Source organism: Felis catus, chromosome C2, assembly GCF_018350175.1.
Source record: "Felis catus isolate Fca126 chromosome C2, F.catus_Fca126_mat1.0, whole genome shotgun sequence".
Lineage (NCBI taxonomy): Eukaryota > Metazoa > Chordata > Mammalia > Carnivora > Felidae > Felis > Felis catus.
In genome coordinates, this window is record NC_058376.1 from 113,688,378 (window position 1) to 113,711,802 (window position 23,425).

At 40.0% G+C, this 23,425-nt stretch overlaps 1 long non-coding RNA gene across 1 annotated transcript; it reads left to right on the forward strand.

The window, feature by feature from the left end:
- Positions 1-1,049: 1,049 nt before the first annotated feature.
- LOC123380096 lies at positions 1,050-22,913 on the forward strand. Its single transcript, XR_006585405.1, has 2 exons — positions 1,050-1,088; positions 22,539-22,913. It is a non-coding gene; the product is annotated as an uncharacterized LOC123380096 (long non-coding RNA).
- The last annotated feature ends 512 nt before the right edge of the window (positions 22,914-23,425 follow it).

Below are 23,425 nucleotides of genomic sequence, written 5' to 3' on the forward strand. Positions count from 1 at the left end.
ACGTGTGCAAGTGGGTGAGGGACAGAGAGAGAGGGAGAGAGAATCCCAAGCAGGCTCAGCGCTCCCTACAGAGCCCTACCAGGGCTCGAACCCATGAACCATGAGATCACGACCTGAGCCAAAATCAAAAGAGTCAGTTGTTTAACTGACTGAGCCACCCAGGCACCCCTATTAGGTATGGTTTTTACTTTAAAGTTTCATTGTGCTTTTCTTTCCACTTCCCTTCACCCTTTCTTTATTGGAGAGTGAAACATTTTCCCCCTCTTAGATGGGAGAGTAGTAGAATAGAATGCTTTTAAGTCAGAACTAATATCCTGAAGTTAAGCAATTGTTTGGGTTTTTTTGAATACCTATACCACTGTGTTTTTTTTTTTTTTTAACCTATCTACATATTAGAACCACTTGGGAAATTAAAAAAATAAAAATAAAAATAAAAATTCACAGACTCCACCTCCAGAATTACTGATTTGATTGGTATAGGCTGGGGCCTGGGTGTTCACATTTTGTAAAACCTCCCACGCTGACTCTAACGTACAGCAAAGCCGAGGCCACTGACCTCTACCATTCTTTGTACCCCTAGGCTCATTTTTAACCTGCCAACCTTGACTCCCTATGCCCACTTAAAGACTGCTCTGGGGATAACTGTGACAACTGAGAGTAGGCGTCTCCAAGGGAGGGGACCATGATGATTTATTAGGGTGTGGGGAAAAATGAAATCGTCTACCTCTATTTTTAAATTTTACCCGTGGGGCGCCTGGGTGGCGCAGTCGGTTAAGCGTCCGACTTCAGCCAGGTCACGATCTCGCGGTCCGTGAGTTCGAGCCCCGCATCAGGCTCTGGGCTGATGGCTCGGAGCCTGGAGCCTGTTTCCGATTCTGTGTCTCCCTCTCTCTCTGCCCCTCCCCCGTTCATGCTCTGTCTCTCTCTGTCTCAAAAATAAATAAACGTTAAAAAAAAAAAAATCTTATCCTCTAACGACAGCTGTTTTAAAAATATTTTAGGGCACACATACTATATTAGCACAATATACCTTTTTTTCTTTTTTTTTCAGATGAAGATTCACATCAAAAAGGCTCACAACCTTTGAGGTAGGCAGAAGAGAAAATGTCTTTTTCCCCATCACTTAGGTCTCCTAATTCTTTGGTGTCATCAGGATGTTTTTGTGTCTACTGATTGCTGAAGAGTCATTTATTGATTTATTTTTTAAGATTTTTCTTTTATATAATCCCTATACCCATGAGTATAGAGGCGTGAATTTACAGCCTTGAGATTTAGAGCCACATGCTTCACCAACTGAGCCAGGCGGGCACCCCGATGCAGAGTCTTTCAGAGTTGTGTGTGGAATCTTAACATGTTTTCCTCTACTCCACTCCTGACCCCTTCCTTCTTTTAGTAAAGTTTTCCTTAGTCCTTCTAAGCTTTTCTAAAACGCACAAGCAAGTTTGGGTATAGCAGCAGAAGGAGAGGTTTTATCATAGAAATGACTTCAAAATAGCCCCTGATATTAAGAAATTGTTTTTGTTTGTTTGGCTTTTGTTTTTGTTTTTTGTCTTTTTTTTTTTTTTTTTTTTTTGAGAGAGAGAGAGAGAGAGAGAGAGAGAGCACGTGAGCCTGATGTGGAGCTCAAACCCACAAACGGTGAGATCATGACTTGAGCCAAAAGGCGCCCCTCTCCTTACTTTTTTGTATGTTTAATTTTTTATAATAAAAAGTTTACAAAACCTGTATGGATCATTTATAGTTCATTTATTTAAAAAGCAAATCCTCAGCCCAATAGTAAGGGCATCCCAAACCACAACTCTTGGGCCTGCACAGTTTCAGATTGGGGCCTGCAATTGTGTTCTGCAGTGAATTCCACTCCTTCTGGGGCTGTTTTCCTCCTCCATCTCTAATCTTACCCTCTTTCTTCCCCCACTCCCCCACCTCCCCACCCCCATGTCTCTCGACCTGCTGACCATCACTTTCCTACAGTGAGTATCCCCTCTTCTATCTTGTCCCTTTCCTTTGACTTCATGCTTTTTCTATCAAATCATTTTAGTTTCTGCCCCACTCCCACCCCTCCTCAGACTTCAAATAGTCAAACCTAGTCAGTTGCCCTAGGCCATTTTCTCAGCCCACCACCTAGTTTTGCCAAGCAGGCTGGCCGAAGCACAATCCTTCTCTTCTGTGCTTCTGCTCTTGGGGGCCTGGTGTGCGCAGTGCGAGAAAAGTAGCTTCCCCTGCTTCGTTTGTGGACGGATTCTTGATCTTCTGGCTCTGGCCTGAAGTCTCATCCTGTTGTGTTCTGCGTCCTGTCCTGTGTCCTGTCCTCTGGCCTCATATCACAATCCTGCCTGAGGGGATTTCAGATATTTGTTGATTGGGTGGATGTGACCTTTCTGCTCCCTTCTCCTGGGCCCACTGGAAACCACCCCCCTCCTTTGTCCCCATGAAATGGAAAGTCTTGATGCGCACTTCAGAGTTTCTGTTGGGGGAATTTCTAGGATGCCTATTAATCTTCCCGAGTTTTTGTGCTCTTTTTAAATATGAGTTGCTCTGAAAGTCCCTAAAGCATTTATCTTCATAATTGCAACTCATCCCTGATATTTGGAGAAGTTCAGGGTTTTCAAATAACTTGGATGTATGTAGTCTCACTTGAGCAATCATTTCTTGTTCTTCGATAATGCGCACAGCACCTGCTTTGCACATTCTGTGATGATAGGTGACAAGAGCAACTTTCAGTTACTTGGATATGAGCTCCATTCCACTGTCCGGATCTTGTTTTTCCCTAACAGCTCTCTGGTCCCCCCACCCCTAGCATGGCTATTAGATATTGCATCACCACTTCCCTTTCCCCTACTGCTCTGTGACCTACCACGTGAAAAGTGGTGTTCAGTGTGAACAAGCTGGCATCGCAGTGTTGGCAGCTGCATTCGTCTTGACCTACAGCTGGGCCTGGGTTGGGGAACTGAGGGGGAGGGGTCGGAGCTGGGAGAAGGGAGAAGAAGCTGAGAATTGTTCACTTTCTCTTCTCTCTTTGCACTTCCGATTTTACAGTGGAGCCTCCATTTCAGCTTGCGTTTCAAGGACACTAGGAGAACTAAGCTTTGGACCTAACTAACCTTCCAGTCCCACTTGCAGCCTAGGACTGAGACGAAATAGGAGAAGGGGGGACAAAGAGAAGGCACCAGGGCAGGCAAGGCAGTCCTAGGAAGAGTAGGGGAAAGAGGGAGGGACGGGGGAGAAGACACAGCCAGTAGGGAGAGGAGGAGAAAACCTTTACTCATTGGTTTCTTGGGTTAGAAGAAAGCTGCCTTATGCTGTGCCTTATTTAATTAACATACATTTCAGTAGGGGCGCCTGGGTGGCTCAGTCGGTGGAGCATCCGACTTCGGCTCAGGTCATGATCTCGCGGTTTGTGATTTCGACCCCCTGTTGGACTCTGTGCTGACAACTCAAAGTCTGGAGGCTGCTTCGGATTCTGTGTCTCCCTCTGTCTCTGCCCCTCCCCCACTCGTGTTCTATCTCTCTCTGTGGCTCAAAAATAAATAAACATTAAAAAAATTAAAAAAATAAAATACATTTCACTAGACTTCTGATGAGGTATTTAAAATGTCCAAATGGTAGGTAAGTTATTGGTATGCTAGGATTCTAGAGGCGAAATGAAGCAATTTTTCCGATATTTCCCAAGGCAAGAAGCTCCTGACATTGAAGAGAGAATCATTTGTTGACCGTATTTTCCAAGTTTACCTCATAGCTCCTCAATAATATTTCCTATAATAGGTATTTCATATCAGGCTGATGTTTTGAGTCAGCTTTCCAGGCCATTGGAGGTAATTGCTTCCAACTCTTTCTTTAGCCTGTATAGACAAAGCCTAAGTGTTGATAAGATTAGTTTATTCTTTTTGTATAAATCCTGGCGGGAGAACGTAGGTAACATTTATCCTTTTCATCTAATCTGGTCAGATAAGGAAATCCGGGAAATCCAGAAAAACTACAAAAAAAGAAAAATAGAAGGCCCACAGCTCAGAGTGAGTGGCCTTTAGTATTTGGTGTGTTTCCAGTCAACCTGCTGTACATACATCCATTTCTCCCTCAATGGGGACCATGGTGTTCATTCTAGTCTGCATTTTCCTTTTTATTTAACCCCGTACTAGACACATGCCTATGTATGCAACAGAATTTTTATAGATTTTATTGCAGGATAACACGAAACTGAAAACGCACAAATTGCGAGTAGCTTGATGAATGTCGACAAAGTGAACACCCCTATTTAACCAACAGAGCCCAACAGGCACCCCAGAAACAGGACACAACAGCTCCCCCAAAGCCTCCCTCATGCCCCTTTCCAGGCACAGTGCTCCATCCCAACTTCTTTTCATTTAAAAAAAAAAATTTTTTTTTTAATGTTTATTTACTTTTGAGACAGAGAGAGACAGAACTTCAGCAAGGGAGGGACAGAGAGGGAGACACAGAATCTGAAGTAGGCTCCAGGCTCTGAGCTGTCAGCACAGAGCCCGACGCGGGGCTCGAACTCGTGAACCACGAGATCATGACCTGAGCTGAAGTTGGCTGCTTAACTGAGCCACCCGGGCGCCCCGCTTTATCCCAACTTCTAAAGCGGATTCTTCCCCAACCTTCACTTTGAACTTTATATAAATGGTGTATTTACAGAATGGATGGTCTATTATAAAATATTTATAAAACTACAGTATTTTTTTTCTTTTTTGTTTCTGTTTAGCTCCTCTCATCATTATGTTCAGAGCAGCACTATTCATAATAGCTCAGGAGGGGCAGACAACACAAATGCCCATCAAAGATAGAATGGTCAAATATGTCGTGGTGTTTGCATACAATGCAATACAATGATGAGAATGAACATCTTTGGACATATTTTCTGGTATACATTCACACTCCTTTCTCTCCTAGAAAATGGACTATTGGGTTGTCTGTTAGGCATACATTTAGCATTACCAGATGATGCCAAACAGTTCCAAAGTGGCTGTGCCAATTTTAGACTCTCACTGGTAACGTATGTTTAAAGGCTCCACTTGTTTTTTGATTTTTGGTAACACTTGGTACTTTCAGTTTAAAAAAGCCAAGCCATCAAAGGTAATTGGTTGAAACTCTTCTTTAACTTGTATGGATAAGGCCTATCTATACATTTATCCTTTCTGTATAAACTCTATGGGAACATATAGATACACTTGTCTTTTTTATTACTGTGATGATATGTTCATTTAAAGAAATCCAGGACAGGGATGCCTGGGTGCTCAGTCAGTTAAGCGTCCAACTTCAGCTCAGGTCATGATCTCACAGTTTGTGAGTTCAGGCCCAGCGTTGGGCTCTGTGCTGACAGCTCAGAGCCTGGAGACTACTTCAGATTCTGTCTCCCTCTCTCTCTACCCCTCCCCCACTTGTGCATGCACATTCTCTCTCTCTCTTTCTCTCTCTCTCTCTCTCTGCTCAAAAATAAACATGAAAAAAATTTTAAAAAAAGAGAAGAAAAAAAGAAGTCCAGGGCAATTTTGGCCATTTGGTTGGGTGGGTAGTGATATCTCGTTGCGGTTTTAATTTTCATTTCATTTCACATATTTGTTATAGTCATTTGTCTATCCTGTCTTGTGAAATATTGAAGATTTCTTCAAGTCTTTTGTCTATTTTTCTCCTGAGTTGTCTGCTTTTTCATATTGACCTGTAGGAGTTCCTTACATCTTTGAAAAATTCCTCTGTCAGGTATGTAGTACAAATATCTTCTCCCACCCTATGGCTTGCCTCTTTTTTTCCTTTTACGTTTATTTATTTACTTTGTGACAGAGAGAGAGAGAGAGAGAGAGAGAGAGAGAGCGCATGCATGAGCAAAAGACAGGGCAAAGGAAGGAGAGAGAGAATTCTAACAGGCTCCATGCTCAGTTCAGAGTCTGTTTTGGGGGAGGGGTGGAACCTTGATCCCATGACCACAAGATCACAACCTGAGCCAATATCAAGAGTCAGATGCTTAACTGACTGAGCCACCTAGGCACCCCTATGGCTTGCCTCTCAATGGTGACTTTTAATGGAATGGAAGTTCTTAGTTTTAATGTAGTCCAACTTATCAATATTTTTTTTATGGTTAGTGTTTTCTGTGTCCTGTTTGAGAAATTTGGCCTATTTTTAAGGTCATGAAGATACTCTCTTATGTTTTTCCTTAAAGTCATATATATATATATATATATATATATATATATATATATATATACAAATATATATATATATTTATAAATTTTATTTATTTATTTTGAGAAACAGAGAGAGAGAGCATATACACACAAGTGGGGAGGAGGGGTAGAGAGAGAGGGAGAGAGAGTCCCAAGCAGGGCTCAGGGCCCACACTGTAAGCACAGAGCCCAATGAGGGGCTCAAACCCACAAACTGTAAAATCATGACCTGATTTGAAACCAAGAGTCAGATGCTCAACTGACTGAGCTACCCAGGCACCCTTAAAAGTCATATATTTCACCTTTCACATTTAGATCTACAATATAATAAAAGTTGATTTTTACATATTGCTTGTTGTAGATGATCAAAATTTTTTTCATATATCTATCTAATTGACCCACTATCATTTATTAAAAAGACTTCTCCCCATACAATGTGACTTTTACATGAATCTGTGATATTCCATCATATGGATGTGGATGTATCATTTAACTAGTTGAGAAAGCATTTTAATTGAGTATTTTCTTGTATACATTCTTCCTTAATATTAGGCCTGCATGACTTCCAAAAAACAGAAAAATGGCCTCAATGAAAGTGCTAAAGCACTTTCTTCTATAAAGAATGAACACTGAGATGCTAAAAACAGCCACAGATTTGTTAAAATGTGATAAAAATTCTTCGTTATAATTTTGAATTGATTTTTACAAGGCAAACAAAAGGTAGACTTTAAAAAGTGAATTTTGGGGGTGCCTGGTGGCTCGGTCAGTTAAGTGTGAATTTTGACTAAAGGCTTATATAAAGCAATAATTTGGGGGGCTTAGGTTAGTTCTAGTTAACAATGATATTGTTCTTATTTTATTAGCTGTACAAAAATTAACTGAATAATTAAGGTACCGTTTTATATTTTGATGACCAGTTTGGAAGTATAACAAATTATTTGATATTTACCAGAGGAAACTTGGTTTGAGAATACATTGTACCACTACCATTTTTTGTTATTACACTATTAGCATTCGTTTCCTCAGTAACTTATTTTGAGATCTTCATTCTATTTGACATGACTCATAATTGTAAACGTATTAGAAAAATGGAAACTTGTGAAGAGTTATTTGACAAAGATGGCTATAATTAAAACTTAGTGGGGCACCTGGGTGGCTCAGTCAGTTGAGCCTCCAACTCTTGATTTTCGCTCAGGCTTCTGACTCCTGATTTCAGCTCAGGTCATAATCTCACGGTCATGAGATCAAGCCCTGCACCAGGCTCCACGCTGAACGTGGAACTTAAGATTCTCTCTCTCTCTCTCTCTCTCTCTCTCTCTCTCTCTCTTTCTGTCTCCCATCTCTACCTCTGCTCCTTTCCCACTCATGTGCTCACTCACTCTCTCTCTCTCAATCTCTCTCTAAAAAATAAAAAAAAATTAAAAAAACTTAGCTAGGAAGTGGGTTCTGTATATTCTGATGATATATATGTGAACTCTGTGATTGTAATTTAACATTCTCATATGGTTAGAACAACCATTTTGAATAGTTTATTAGAATAGACTTAAGCAGGAAACATAATGTCAATTTTCTAATGGACTTTAAATATATTATAATATAAAATAGTATTGGAGGAACTTGCTATTAGTCTTACTTTTAGTTACTGAGAGAGTGTCAGTGGTATTAATTAGCCTTTGACATGGGTTTTTCTCTATTAAGTGTCTACTTTATGAAGTCTAATGTATTTGATTTTTAAAAATTAATCTTAAAGTGTGCTTAATAGCTCTGTCATTTAAAATGGTTGTAATCAAAATAGGCAAGTTGGATTTGTGATGTTAATTTTTTTGCACTTGGTTGAGCAAAACTTATTAATTTTAATTTACAAAATCTGACTAGTCTGCAGTGCATAAAAATGCGTTAGAATTGAATTTTAACCTTTACTAATAGACTTCTTCTTTTTCATAGAACTTAGTTTATATTCACATATATTTATCATTACACATATCAACCATTTTTAATTCTGTCGCAATTATTTTAAGGTGAATAAGTTGGTGAAATTAGATTTATTGAGACTCTTGCACTCTACTTTTACACTTACAAACCAAACTATTGTATCTATTCAAAAAAATCCCAACTCCTTATTTATTAAATGCTTCCACGGAACAAAATAGAATTGGCAGCTATAAATTACTGTAGCAAGCCTTGTGGGTTGTGGAGACTGATTTTAGACCAGAGCTTCCTGAAGTACTGCTTCTCAGGATTTAGGCCTTGCTGCGTTCAAACAAAACAAAACAAAATAAAACACATACAATGGCAATGGTCAAATTAACTTGGGAAATTAACGTTAACCAGGTTTTCAAAATGCTGAGTTATTCAGAGCCTTTAATATGCTAATGTACATTATGAGCACCCAGGTGGTTGGCTGTAGGGTAGGAGGTGGGGGAGCATTGTGAGAGTATTTCCCAAACTGAGACTTGAGGGTGACTTCGGGGTCTTGTCCACCATTTCTGGAATATTCTTCAGGAAATGTTGGTTTGTAGAAACCTACTTTACTCACCAGTTCATCTTAGCTCCTGACCACTCCTCCAACCCCCAAAGGCCCCAGTCTAAAGTGAACCTGATCATTTTGGTGCTTTCTCTGACTTATATTCCTGGCCTGAAAAATTAGTATAATCCTGGTTCCTATGCAGGAGGAGCTTGAGTCTCCTTTACATCCTTGAACTTGATCCCAAACCGTCTTTTCCTTCCTTCAACAAGCACCCTGAGCTCTTAACTCTTGTCTCAGCCTGGAACAATCTTGCCCTTGGTATGACTGGCCCCTCATCAGTTTTCAACTCAAATGCCATGATTAGGCCACTTTATTTTATGTTGTCTTTCTCCTCCCTTGCCACTTTTTAGCATATTATGCCACTTTATGATCTTCATAGCTCTTGTCCCTGTCTAGAAATATTTATTTGTATACTTAACTTTATGTTAACTGTCTGATTTACCCCACTGGACCATGAACTCTGAGACATCAGGGACTTTATCTCTCTTGCTTTTTTTTTTTTTAATATTTGAAATTCAAATACCTTTTAATTAAATTGAAAAAAATTAAGACTGCATTTATAGTCAAACCCTTTTGTTATGAAAATCATGAGTGTTTGTAGATTAAGGCAGAGATATTTCTGGGTTAACAAGACCAGATTTGACTTTGGACTTTATTATTTAAACAAATTGTAAAGAATGGAGGAAAAAATAGGTCATTTACAAGAAAATATGTACGGAGAGATACAAATTTGATGGCAGGAGAGACTTAAGTACATGCTGGCATCTCAGAAGTAGTTCCCAAAGAGCTTAATTTTATTTTCTTGGATTTTAAGAATGCCTAAGACCCTTATTCATCCTCGAAGAAGATGGCTCCATGGGAGCCCGATAGTACTTTAAATGTCCCATATCAGCAATTTTATACTCTACAAGGGGGTACATCTGTAGACATACTGAGTGTTACTGTAGGAGAGAGTGGTGTGGCTTTTGTAAAGAAGTTCAGGTATCTCAGTGCAAAAGTTAGCTGAACAGGCTCATTCATCTCTATGGTAACATCTTCCGCCTCTGTATCCACATTACTTGTTTGTGACAACTTAATATTTCCATGTCCTCATTCTCCACTTGCAGAAAACTTCGCTCCATCTTTTGCACAGGAAATTACAACAGCGTCTCCAATATGACTGAGATCGCGGCATATATGTGCAAATTCACCAGAAGGCATCTTTACTGCACAGCTATACTCTTGTTCTGGAATTCCAAGTTGTTCACCAGCTAAATCCATTGAATCTACTAACTTCATTTCATAGATATGGGCCAGTGGTTCAGGGAGGGCAGTTGGCAGAGTGGCGGAATTGAGGTTGGCAAGGCCGGTGGGAAGAGGTGGTGGCAGGACTGAAAGACTGTGCTAAGGAGCTAGGACTTTATCCTGAATCTGATGGGAGCAGGAAAATTGGAAGGATTGTAATCATGTTCAAATTAATATTTTATTTCTGGCAGCAGCAGGGAGGATGCACAGGAGGACCTGAGACTATAGGTGGGAAAGCCAGTCTGAAACCTTTGAAACCAAGCAAGTAATTCACGTGTGAGAGACCCCGCAACACATTTGCCCTTTCTCTCCTTTGTTCACAGTAGTTTTGATGGAAAACGACTTTTCTTCCATCTCCACATGCTTTAGTCTTACCTATTGTTTGAGGCCCAGCGTGAATGAATGAATATGTGTAGTGCAGGCCAAAGAGAGCCAAGTACGTAACCCTGAATCTGTTGCTGCGGGTATGCGGCAGGTGATTATGCTGATCCTTCATGAATTCGCTCTGGGCATTTGGGACAGAACACTTCGATGTCTTGTTGTTTTCTACATGCCAGACCCTGTGTAAAATGCTATGTTTACAAGGGATTATCTATTTCATCCTCACAAGCACCTGTATGCTAGGTGTTATTATTAGCTTTATATTATGGATTAATCAACTGAAGCACAGTTTTGTAAATAAATTGCTCAAAGTCGCACCATCATCAGTGAAGATTAAAAATAGAATCTTGGAAGATTGGCACGAGAGCCACAATAACAGCATTATCTTGTAAAGAGCATTAGACTAAACGTCAACAGAGCTGGGTTCTAGTTAATAAATAATAATTATCATACATCCAGCTTCATAATCCAGTAAGATAGGTGTTATCCTCGCCATTTTAGTAGTAAGGATACTATGGATTACAGGGCTTAAATGAATTGGACAAGGCCACACAGCTTTGGATTTGAACCCAGGTATATAGGATTCCAAAGTTAATGATTTTAATCACTTGGAAATGCCCTTCCCGGTAGTGATTCTCTGGTACTGATTCATTTGAATGGTCCACGGTATTAGACTTTGAGGTCCCAGGACTGTCATCTGTAAAATGGCAGAATTGGACCGGATGGCACCAAGGGTCCCTCTGCTTTATGATCTATGATCTTAGAGCATCCCAGAGCCTCCATTGATCTCTTCCCATTATTCATCTTCACTGCTTTGGGTTGGGCTTACTCTTTTGAACAATAAGAGAAATGTGAAGAAAAAGATGGCCTGAATAGGTAGCTCGCAAGGTGAGCAAGGGGTAGAAGGCAGAGGGCTGGCTCCCAGCCAACTGGAAATTAAAAAAGGAAGTGAGGTGGTGGCAAACCTGAAGTCAAGCTCCATACAGTTGAAGTATCGGAGGAGAACACTGGGGAAACGCTTATGGAGTTTCAAGGTCGCCCAGAGGCCCTGTGAGAATCACGAGGGAATAAAGGGTATGCTAGCAACAAGTGCGTGTGGCAAGTGTGGTATCTGGATAGGGCTGAGAATGGAATTCAGTGAAGAAAAACCAGGACTTAGTGGATAGTCTGTTGAGACAACATTGTGTTGAGAATAAAGGTGGAGAAAAGCAGGTCAGTTGGGTGACACCTGAGCAAGGCAGCTTGTCTAAAATGGAAAGATCACATGCCATCTGGGGACATTTCCTAGGAAATGTGTTCGTAGAAAACCCAAGTTTAAGTAGATAAATTGCCAGGAAAGCTTTCAGGGGAAGAGATGCAGGTCATGTTTACGAGGCTAATTATATCATATGTAGTTGGGGCTTTGAGTTATACAATAAGCAATTTGCCTTCTTAGAGGTTTTTATAAAAGATGGGAAAAAGGGTGAGGTTTTAACAGAGTGAAGGAAAAAAGGCATAATTGGTACGTGATAAAAAAAAGTAGGAAAATAGAAACCTTTGTTGTGCAATCGATGTGCAATACAACTGCAATAGATCATTAGGAAGGCAGGCCCCATTCCTGAGTCTCTCAGGCCTCCCTACAATTGCTTAACTCCCTCTGTCTGAAATACGGAGGCAAAGTTATAATGAGAACATGTTGTCATGGACCAAAAACATTCCTGCACTGGAATGTTTTGTTTTTTCTTTTTGTTTTGTTTTTTTGTTTGTTTGTTTGCAATATAAATTTCATGGGATTCGGTTCTTTTTAGAAGGATAGGGGCCCCTGGGTGGCTCAGTCGGTTAAGCATCTGACTTCAGCTCAGGTCATGATCTCATGGCTCGTGCGTTTGAGTCCCACGTCAGGCTCTGTGCTGACAGCTCAGAGCCTGGAGCCTGCTTCAGATTCTATGTCTCCCACTCTCTCTGCCCCTCCCCCACTCGTGCTATCTCTCTGTCTCTCAAAAATAAATATACATCAAAACAAATTTAAAAAAAAACAAGAAGGATAAACCTAGTCACATTTTCCCAACTAGGGCCTGATAATTAGAGATATCCATTTCATTATCCTTATCTCATTTTCTCCATATCGAGTAAGGGTCATTTAAGTAAAGCATGCTTAACATATGTTAGAGAGACTGATTATAAACCCATTGATATAAAAAAATAAAGACTGGAGACATTTTGACATGTAGATGAAGTGATAGAAAAATGTAATTTTCATTCCTAGCGTCCCAAATGCTATGACATGAAGTTCTGAAAATGTGACCTATGATAATGACATAACCAACTGTACTCCTGTGTCACAACTAGGAATCTGTGAAGATGAAAACAGGAAGGAAGAAATTGTTTTAGGATGCATGCTGATATAATGTGAGATAGTTCTCCAGAGGCAAATGCGTTAATAATAAGGTAGAAACTTGAGACTTCACAGATGTTTAAGTGTTTGGGAAAACACAGAGCCTTCCTTAAGCAAGACAATGCACATAACGTGGCAGATCTTCCTTCTCCTTCCGTTTGCTACTCCTAACTAGTGAACATGGGAAGAGAGACTGTGGCTTATTTTTCCAAAACTTTTATTGGACTGAAATCAGGTTTAAGGGAAGACACTGCAGGGAAGAGAAATGGTGTCTGTAGAAACAGGATAAATCCTTTTAGGGATGGGGCAAGTAAATCAGCGTATACTATTTATTGAGCACCTGTTTTGTTACAGGAGGTTTATTAATTAAGTATCAGTGACTTCATTTTATGCTCACAACAATCCAGTCTTGTTCTTGAAAATGAGGATTCGGAGAATTGGGAAGTGTAAAGATATGCCCAAAGTCACATAGCTGCTAATGAGGCCAAGTTGGGAATTGTCTTTAACCCCCATTGCATGCTTTCTCAAACTATCCAAGCTTTGCAATCATCGTGTAAGTCATTAAAGGGCAAGTATAATGCAAGAGGTAGATGCTGGTGTAGGACGATCACTTGGGTGATGTGCTTTAGGGATGATATAGAGACATCTCTTACTCCTACCCCTACGTGCAGTTAAACAAAACAATAATAATATTATCTTTATAAATAACATTATCTATAAAAATGATCATAATGTACATACTTGATTTGCAAACTGATTTTTGCTCAAACAGATGGCATATGAAAGAAGTCTTTCTACCTTAAAATTATTAAGACTGGGTATTTGAACAATATTTTGACAGGGGTGCCTGGGTGTCTCAGTCCGTTGAGCGTCTGACTTCAGCTCAGGTCATGATCAAGCCCCACATCAGGCTCACTGCTGTCAGTGTGGAGCTCGCTTCAGGTCCTCTGTTCCCTTCTGTCTCTGCTCCTCCTCTGCTTGTGCACGCTCTCTCTCTCTCTCTCAAAAATAAATAAAAAATATTTTAAAAAAGAACAATATTTTGACAAATCCATTTACATTAACGAGAGTGTTGCAATATTTATTAAATTTATTGAGAGTGCCAGAGGAGAAGTAAGACCACTAGGTGTTAATACTATTTATATCTAAAATAACATTTATTATGTGAAGCAGAGTAGCTTAATCTCACACAAATTTGAGGTCCATTTAATTAATAATTAATTAATATTGGGGCGCCTGGGTGGTGCAGTCGGTTAAGCGTCCCACTTCAGCCAGGTCACGATCTCACGGTCCGGGAGTTCGAGCCCCGCGTCGGGCTCTGGGCTGATGGCTCGGAGCCTGGAGCCTGTTTCCGATTCTGTGTCTCCCTCTCTCTCTGCCCCTCCCCCGTTCATGCTCTGTCTCTCTCTCACGAAAATAAATAAAAACGTTGAAAAAAAAATTAATTAATATTAACATCAGAGTACTAAAAGGGCTAGGTACACAAAGTCTAACTGTATTTCTTTTGAAACTGGAATTTCTATATCCCCTTAATCAACAACAAAATTACCAGAGGACCTTCTTTTCTGATGTCATGAGACGTCCAATTATGTTATCACATTAGTTTGGCTGAAAGAAAAAATATTCAGAGACACTATGACATAGTATGTGTCTTCTCCTCTAGGGTACTCAGTTCTATGCTTGGATCAAATAAGGCGTGTAGGCTGTAATGTCTTTTTATATCTTGAAACCCTTCACTGACCTTAATGAGGATCCCTGTAAGAAACACAAATATGCAACACACTCCTACATTTGCTATAGAAATGCTATTGAGGACAGCGTCTATCATACCACTTGATGCCCCCACTGTTAAACTCCTTCAGAGAATTTGTTTTAGATCGCAGTGCCAGGAAATGATGTCTTGCAGACAGTCCGATAAATAATTCTTCCTTCATCCTAATAACAGCAAGTTGAATGGTTGTGAGTCCTAACCTTTCCATCCCCAACCAGGAAGCTTAGAGACAAATTTGATGCCAAATCAAATACATTATGTTAATAACTTTAACATGTTGGCATTTTCCTTTCTCATGGTATTGTTTTCTATTTCCACCTTATTACCCTCATTTTATGTTTGTATACAAAGGACCGTTCTTCCCTGTTTTCTCGCTTAACTTAGCTAAAGCAAGTAACTTTAAAAAAAAAATTTTAACATTTATTTATTTTTGAGAGACAGAGCATAGGCAGGGGAGGGGCAGCGACAGAGGGCGATGCAGAATCTGAAGCGGGTTCCAGGCTCTGAGCTGTCAGCACAGAGCCCGACGCGGGGCTCAAACTCACAAACCATGAGATCATGGCCTGAGCCAAAGTCGGATGCTTAACCGACTGAGCCACCCAGGCGCCCCACAAATATCTTCTCATTAAAGGAATGTAGTATTATAAATGTTGTATTTTACCACCTTAATAATTTATTTTGTTCATTTTGTCGTGTGTGTGTCATCTCATAGTTTTCTCTTGATCCTTGGAATTTAGAGTGCGTCGTGATGTAGCTAGCCGTGACTCTCTTTTCAATAATCTTACCTTGCCATTAATGAACTCTTGGCCTAAAGACTAAAACCTCTCTTCAGCTCAGAGAAATTTTCTTCCTTTTTTCTTGATGATTATTTCCCCTTCATGTGATCTATTCTCTCATGAACTAACTTTTTCTTGCAATTAAGTGTTTCTTGCAATTAAGTGCAAAGTGTTCTTACAATTGAACACTTGTAAGGTGGCCAGCTCATCCTGGTTTGCCTGGGACTTTGCCAGTTTTAGTGCAAACCAGGACGGTTGGTTACCCTATCCTTAGCTAAGCTATTGTGTCCCTGAGGACAATGGTTTTCAAACTATTTATAGTGACAGAGGAGCTTTTAATGTTTAATTTTGAGTCCACTTTGGCCTGACTTTTTTGGAAAATACAATAAAATAAATATAACAAAAGTGAAATTAAAAAGACATACAAAATACAAGTCCAATTTTAAAAGTTAGTTTTATTTTATTTTATTTTATTTTATTTTATTTTATTTTATTTTATATCTTTATTTATTTTTAAGACAGAGTGAGAGACAAGAGTGTGAACAGCGGAGGGGCAGAGAGACACACACACACACACACACACCCAGAATCTGAAACAGGCTCCAGGCTCTGAGCTGTCAGCACAGAGCCCGACATGGGGCTCGAACTCACGAAATGCAAGTTTATGACCTGAGCTGAAGTGGGCATTTAATAGACTGAGCCACCCAGGTGCCCCTAAAAAGTTAGTTTTAGATTCAAAAGACATACACTCACTCTGTCAAAATGTCCCAAAAGTTTTAAATGCTTTCTCTCTGTTTCTGTAGGTAGCTTGTAAGAGCTGGTGTCACCTTGTGAACCGCACGTTGAGTAGCCCTGCTCCAGGATTTTTCTAATCTGCTCTGATAATCCGTTCCATCTCCTCCACTCCACATTCTGTTCTCTCCAGCTGGTGCTAAATGCCTCTTTTGTGTCCAAATACCCCATTACATTAAGCCGTGTGCTTTTTTTTTTGAATTTTATTTTTTGTTTTTTAAAATTTACATCCAAATTAGTTAGCATGTAGTGCAACAATGATTTCAGGAGTAGATTCCTTAGTGCCCCTTACCCATTTAGCCCATCCGACCTCCACAACCCCTCCAGTAACCCTCAGTTTGGTCTCCATATTTATGAGTCTCTTCTGTTTTGTCCCCCTCCCTGTTTTTATATTATTTTTGTTTCCCTTCCCTTATGTTCATCTGTTTTGTCTCTTAAAGTCCTCATATGAGTGAAGTCATATGATTTTTGTCTTTCTCTGACTAATTTCACTTAGCATAATACCCTCCAGTTCTATCCACGTCGTTGCAAATGGCAAGATTTCATTCTTTTTGATTAAGCCGTGCGCTTCTTAGGGGAGAGAGTTGGAATCTTATTTATCTTTCTATGCCCAGCAATCCATCACACTGCCAGACAAGAGGTTTGTTAGGTTGCTACATTCATTCTTTTTTGAAATCTGGAGAAATGTACAAAGTTTTAGTTATGATCGTTTTGGGGGAGGATGAGATTGTGGGGGCTTTCCTTCTTTTTTGTACTTTTCAATATTTCCTAATTTTTTTCTAACACACGTGTATTACTTTTTAAATAGGAAAATTTAGGCATTATTTTAATAACCGATACTATGGAGTAAGTGAGATCCACCTCGTGGCTTATGGTCAGTAAAAAGCCCCCTTTCACAGTGTAGTTGAATTGTAGGACAGAGGCCAACTTGTGGAAGAAAGAAAAAACAATGCTAAATAATCCCTGTCTTCACTGAGGAACAGGATCCTATTCTCATGCTATTTGGACTTGGAAAATCATCAAGACATTGGAACGACTAATTTGAGGATACAGTCAAGAAAATATTATACAAATTGCCCCTTAAAAATAGAAGATAGAAAGTGTGTCCTTTTCACACTGTGTCCCTTTTCAAGTGGCTTGTGGTGTTATGAAGTTCAATAACCATTTGCATTATTCAGACACTGGAATAACTGGATGTGATCATTTAAACTATGAGTGATAGGGCCCTGCCTTCCTAACTAGACAATAGTGCTGTTTGAACTGGCAGTTAATCAGTTTAAAAGTGACTTATCGGTAATGTACAATATGACTAATTTAGCAGCTAAGCAGTTTCATTGTGATCTTGGTGTCAGTGGAATTTCTGTCACCTATCCAACAGTTAAGTCATATTGCATAATTGTTGGGTGACATCACCATGCTGCAAGATTACTGGCTGAAGAAATGAAAAAAAAGTTTCCTGGACTGTCAGCCTTTCCGGTATCTGAACGAACGACTTGTGCTGTTCCTGCAGTACAGCTGGAGAGGAAAGTAAAAATGCGAGTTGAAGTGGCTGGCTTTTGGTTTGTCATTGAAAACCACAGTCTGTAGCACATGGTATGATTCTCCAACATGCCTAATTATGAGGTCTCTTCCCTTTATGTGGGACTTCACAGTGCCAGTCATTAAGGTAAAGGGTGGGAGAGTTGAGACAATGGCACTCTCGGGTAATGAGGGCATTTAATTTTTCTGAGAACCTTACGGTCTTCTCTTTGGAGAGAATGGTTTTAAGAATGCAGCTTGCCATCTCCTACACACACAGACCCCGAAAAGATGGTCAGCTGGGACCCTGTTGAAAACCTTTTATGGTTAATAGCCTGGCTTATTTCCAAGGGAACTGGTAGTTCGGGTTAATCAGCACAGAACACATAAACTTTAAGTTCATTTCATTAAATATCAAGCTTTAAGATGACCCACATAAAACGAGAGCTATGGCTGCTTGGACTTTATAATGCTGACGGCTAGCATTTATTGTATACTATGCATCAGCACTAAACACTTTACATATAAGAAGGTATTTCATCTTATGAAGTAGATACTATTATTATCCCCAATTTACAGATGAGGGAATGGAGACTCTGGGATCATACAATTGTTAAAGAGTCGAACAAGGATCTGAACCCCGGGTAGTTCAGCACTAGAGCACACAGTCTTAACTGTTGCCCTCCGCTGCATCTTTTTAACAACAACAATAATTACTGCTACTTCTACCTGCTGAATGCCTTTTAGGTGCCAGGCACTGTGCTATAACTCTGAGATACAGGCTAAACTACTATTATCCCCCATTGACAGACTAGGAAAGCGAATCGCAGAGAAAATAAGTTACACAGAGAGTAGCTAATGCAAAGAGGATTCAAACCCAGACAGCACAGATCCAGACTCCATGCTGTTAGCCACCATGCAAGACTGCTTTCCATAGTTACTATTTATTGAATACCTACTACTGTGTAATCCTTACAACAATCCTGTGATTCCTGTGATCCGCAATAACACCTGCGCTGTAGGTATTATTAACCCCAATTTATGGATGAGAAAACTGAGGCTATAAGACATTGGGTAACCTGCCAGCTTCTAAGTAACAGAACCAGAATTCTTCCAAGTCCATTGGACTCCACCATCCCACACTACCGTCTTCGGTTCTGATGCAGGGAGACAAACATGCCAGGTAAAGTGCTGGAATCTCAGGACTCACTGAGCGTGAGGAGTAGTATCTTGGTGTGGGCATCTCCAGAGGATGGGGCCTGCTAAAGAGAAGCCAGAAAGGCCCTGAGAATCAGCAGTGTTCTGATGAAAAGGCATCCTTCCCTACGTGCCCTCTCCCCATTTGTGGATTCTGGGTAATCTGAATGTGGTCAGACTCCCCTCTCTCCCTTAAATTCCTTTTCTCTTTTCGTTCTCCTATTTCCAAAACTGCACTTCTCTGCCCTCCTTTGGTCAGTTCAGAACTTTGCACATGCTCAGTTCTCTTGCCTTGTAAGGGTTTCCTCCCCACCCCCAAGCCTCCTTTCCTTTTGTAGCACATATTCACTTCTGTGGAATGTGGCCACCCATAAGCATGACACACATTTTCAAAAGGCTTTAGAAATGAATGTGATTAGTGAATTTAATTTTGTTAAAGGGGAAGTGTATCAACAAGGGACACATGTAACTTATTATTTATACAGTATTGGTGTCCTACCTTCAAGAGTGTAATAATTTAAAAAACCTAAAATCACAACAAAGGCAAAAAGAAACAGACTAAAGAACAAAAGATTGAAAAATGGTGTGAATATTACAGAAGTATTTACCTTCAAGTGTTCAAGGGTAAAGAGTTCTTTTTAAATGTTATTCTACGGAAGAAAATCAAATGTATCCATTCATCTAAAGAATATTTACTTTGAAAAAAGAAGAATATTTATTTTGGGGAAGTAGAGATTAAAATATGTATGATATATCCTGCATGTACGTAAACACTTAAAGAACAAACTCAGATGCTGTTAAGAGTGAAACAATTATAAGATAGGGTTGGTCTAATAAGGAAGTGAACTCTCTGGAAGGAATGATCTAGAGAAACTTCTTGAAGGCGCAGATACTCAGCTGGAACTAGAAGAACTGGTAGAATTAGAATAGGTTGGTTTTAGGAGTTAAGGAAAGGACAGTCCATGTAGGGAAGTAGTGTGAGGCAGAAGGACGACGCGAAGGTTTAAGGCTGTAAATCCTTCTCTAAGGTACATGGCTATTAAGTAATATGAGACTTTTCAATAAAAATCTACAGGGATGGCCAGATATTTGTTCTGCTTTTCCACCAGAGAGCAGGATGTAATGGAAAAGCATGTCTCATCCCAAAATTAGAAAAGGGAAAAGCTCAACATTCTGATGTGCTATGAGCTGGCCATCCCCTGAACAAATGAATCTCCCTTTAATGAAGATCGGAGAAGACTCGGTGTTCTGAACCCAGAAGGTGTGTTCATCTAAAACTCACCCTGATAATTCTCAGTGGACAGGGAGCCTACTGCTGGGTCACCTGACCTTATTAGTGACCTCAGGTCAAGTATCCTGTCTTCCCTGATCTAAGTCCCTATTCCTGAAAAATTATAAGGTCCTTCAATTAGAGAAGGGTGACTAATGCATCGGGAACCTCTCTCAAGGGCTTTTCATGTTCCTAATCAGTGTCTGGAGGCGACTTTATTATAGCAAAGACTGCCTTAAGATAAATAAGTTCATTTTGGTTCTTTAATCACTAAGTGCTTTGGGATATGGCCCAGAAGAGGTAAATTCCTTCCTTCCTTCCTTCCTTCCTTCCTTCCTTCCTTCCTTCCTTCCTTCCTTCCTTCTTTCCAGACATTGAATACTTGTGCCTACTGTGTCTATCAGCCTCTAAAATGGCTCCCAATGATCCTGCCTCCTGGTATGTGTGGTCTGTGTGATGTTGTTCCACATTTATCAGGGTAGCTCTCTGTGTGACCAATAGACCACAGCAAAAGTGTTGGTATGTCACTTCTGAGATAGTTTATTGAAAAAAAAATTGTAGCTTCTGCCCTGCTTTCTCTCTTGGACCACTTGCTCTGGAGAAAGCCAGCTGCCATATCATGAGGAGAGTCCGTGACCTATGGAGAGGCCCTTGTGGTGAAGCACTGAGGCCCTCCGCAAACAGCTGGACCAGAACTGAGGCCTTTTGTCAATAGTTATGTGAGCAAGCCCTCTTGGAAACAGATTCACCAGCCCCAATCAAGCCATTGGATGACTGCAGCCCTGCCTGACACCTTGATTTGAATCTTATAAGACCCTGAGACAGAATACTTCCTTCTAAGCTGCTCTTGGGCTTCTGACCTTCAGAAAATATCCTAGATAATACATATTTATTGCTTTAAGTGGCTTTTATTTATTTATTTTATTTATTGCTTTAAGTTTGTATTTATTTAATTTTGTTTTGTTTTTTTCACATTGCGATAAATAACTAATATGTCTACCATTTGTTTGTTACTATGATAGATGCTGGGAATGAATAGAGGTTGATTTGACCCCCTAGAAGCTAAGGGTACTCAGAGTAGCAAGAACAACAACAGATGTCTCAGCACCTACGTACAACATAGTACAACAGATGCGACATACAAAATGCCATAGGAGGCAGGAGACAACAATGAATTCTATTTGGAGAGAAAAGGGTCCCCCAAAAGACAGAAAAACAGACATTTGGAGATTAATCTACAAGAAAACATCAGGATTTTTCCAGCAAAGAAGAGGGAATAGCAAATGCAAAGATCCATTGCATGTCTTAGGGAATGTGTTCTATATAGTTATGGCCGAGGATTCATGTGGGGATTCCTTGCTAGGAAAAATGGATTTCTCCTTAGACGTGAGAAGCCCTTGACAGGGTTTCAGCAGAATGACATGATCAGATATATGTGTTAGACAGACAGCTAGTGTGGGTTTCACCAGAAAGGCCAGGTAGGACTAGGAGAGGGGAGAAATGGAGGCCGTATAGAAAACGGTTGCAATTCTTCTCAGCAGCTACCTCTGTTAGAGACTAGTGAGCTTCTGATGTGACTATATCACTCATATATTTTTTTATTGATCCTTTAATTAAGATAATTATGTTTTTACAATAATTTTTTAGCTTTTTGTTTTCATTTTGAAATTTCAGATTTACCAAAAGGTTACAAAACTAGGACAAGGAATTCCTATATACTGTTCCCCCACTTCCTCAAATGTTAACAGCTTATGTAAATAACCACAGTACAATTATTAAAACCAGGACATTACTATAACACTTTAAACCAGTCTACTAAACTTACTCAAATTTCACCAGTTGTCTGATTAATGTGCTTTTTTCTGGTCCAAGATCACATTTCGTTTTTATATCTCTCTAGTCTCCTTAATCTCCTTTAATCTGGAACAATTTCTCGACCTGTCTTTGTCTTGCATGACCTTGATATTACTGAAGAGTACTACCCAGTTATTTTGTAGAATGCTCGTAAACTTGGGTTTAGCTTATCTGATATTTCCCCATGATTAAATTTAAGTTATGCATTTTTGGCAAGAATACCACAGAAATGATGTTATGTGTCCTCAGTGCATCATATTGGAAGTCACATGATATGTCTCATTATTGTGATGTTAATTTTGATAACTTGGTCAAGGTCGCGTTGCTAAGTTTTTCCACTGTAAAGTTATGATTCTCTTTGTAATTAGTGAGTATCTTGTGAGAAGATACTTCGTGGTTATGCACATTTTCTGTTTTGTTTTTTTAAATCAAACTTTTGCCCAGGAATTTTGACATCCATTAATGCCCGTAATAACGATTATATTTGGTGCTTGCCAGATGGTGACACTCAAGAGATTTCGAATTGTGTCGTGCGATCGTTTTAAAACATGTACACAAGTTATTTGATACTCCATTTTTCAAGAAATGAAGCCTAATTCTTCTCTCCTTTTTTTTCAGGCTATATTTAGTGCTTCTCTCCTAATGAATAGAATATGTCAGAAGTGACTTCAAAGACCAGGTCAGAAAGGGCACTGTGATTTCCTCTTTGCCCCTCTCTAAGATCCCTCACTTTGGGAGGAGTCGGCTGCCATGCGTGAAGACATGGAAGCAGCCCTGTGGAGGCTAGCATGAACTTGCAAGGCACAGGAGTGAGCCACCCTAGAAGTGAATCCTCTGCCCCCAGGGAAGCTTTCAGACTGCAGCCCTGGTGAACACCTTGACTGTAACTTCATGAGAAACCCTGAGCCACAACCACCCAGCTAAGGCACTCCTAGATTCCTGACCTACACTAATGAGAGTGCAAGATAATAAATATTTATTGTTTTAAGCCACTAATTTTTGGTATAGTTTGCTCCACTGGAATAAATAATGAATTCATGCTGGCAGGTAGAAAAGAACTCGTGAGCAAAATGTTAAGGAAGAGCAAATGCTAGGAAAGAAAGTGTTCCCCAAAGAGGGAGGGGGGTAGGAAGGCATACTAAAATGATGAGGAGGGGGTGCCTGGTTGGCTCAGTTGGTAGAGCAGGTTGAGCATGTGACTCTTGAGCTCTGGGTCATAAGTTCAAGCCCCATATTGGGCATGGAGGTCACTTAAAATAAAAAATTAGGGGCGCCTGGGTGGCTCAGTCGGTTAAGCGTCCAACTTCAGCTCACGTCATGATCTCGCAGTTTGTGAGTTTGAGCCCCGTGTTGGGCTCTGTGCTGACAGCTCAGAGCCTGGAGCCTGCTTCAGATTCTGTGTCTCTCCATCTCTCGGCCCCTCCCTTGCTCATGCTCTGTGTCTCTCTGTCTCTCAATAATAAATACACGTTAAAAAAATTTTTTTTTAATAAAATAAAATTAAA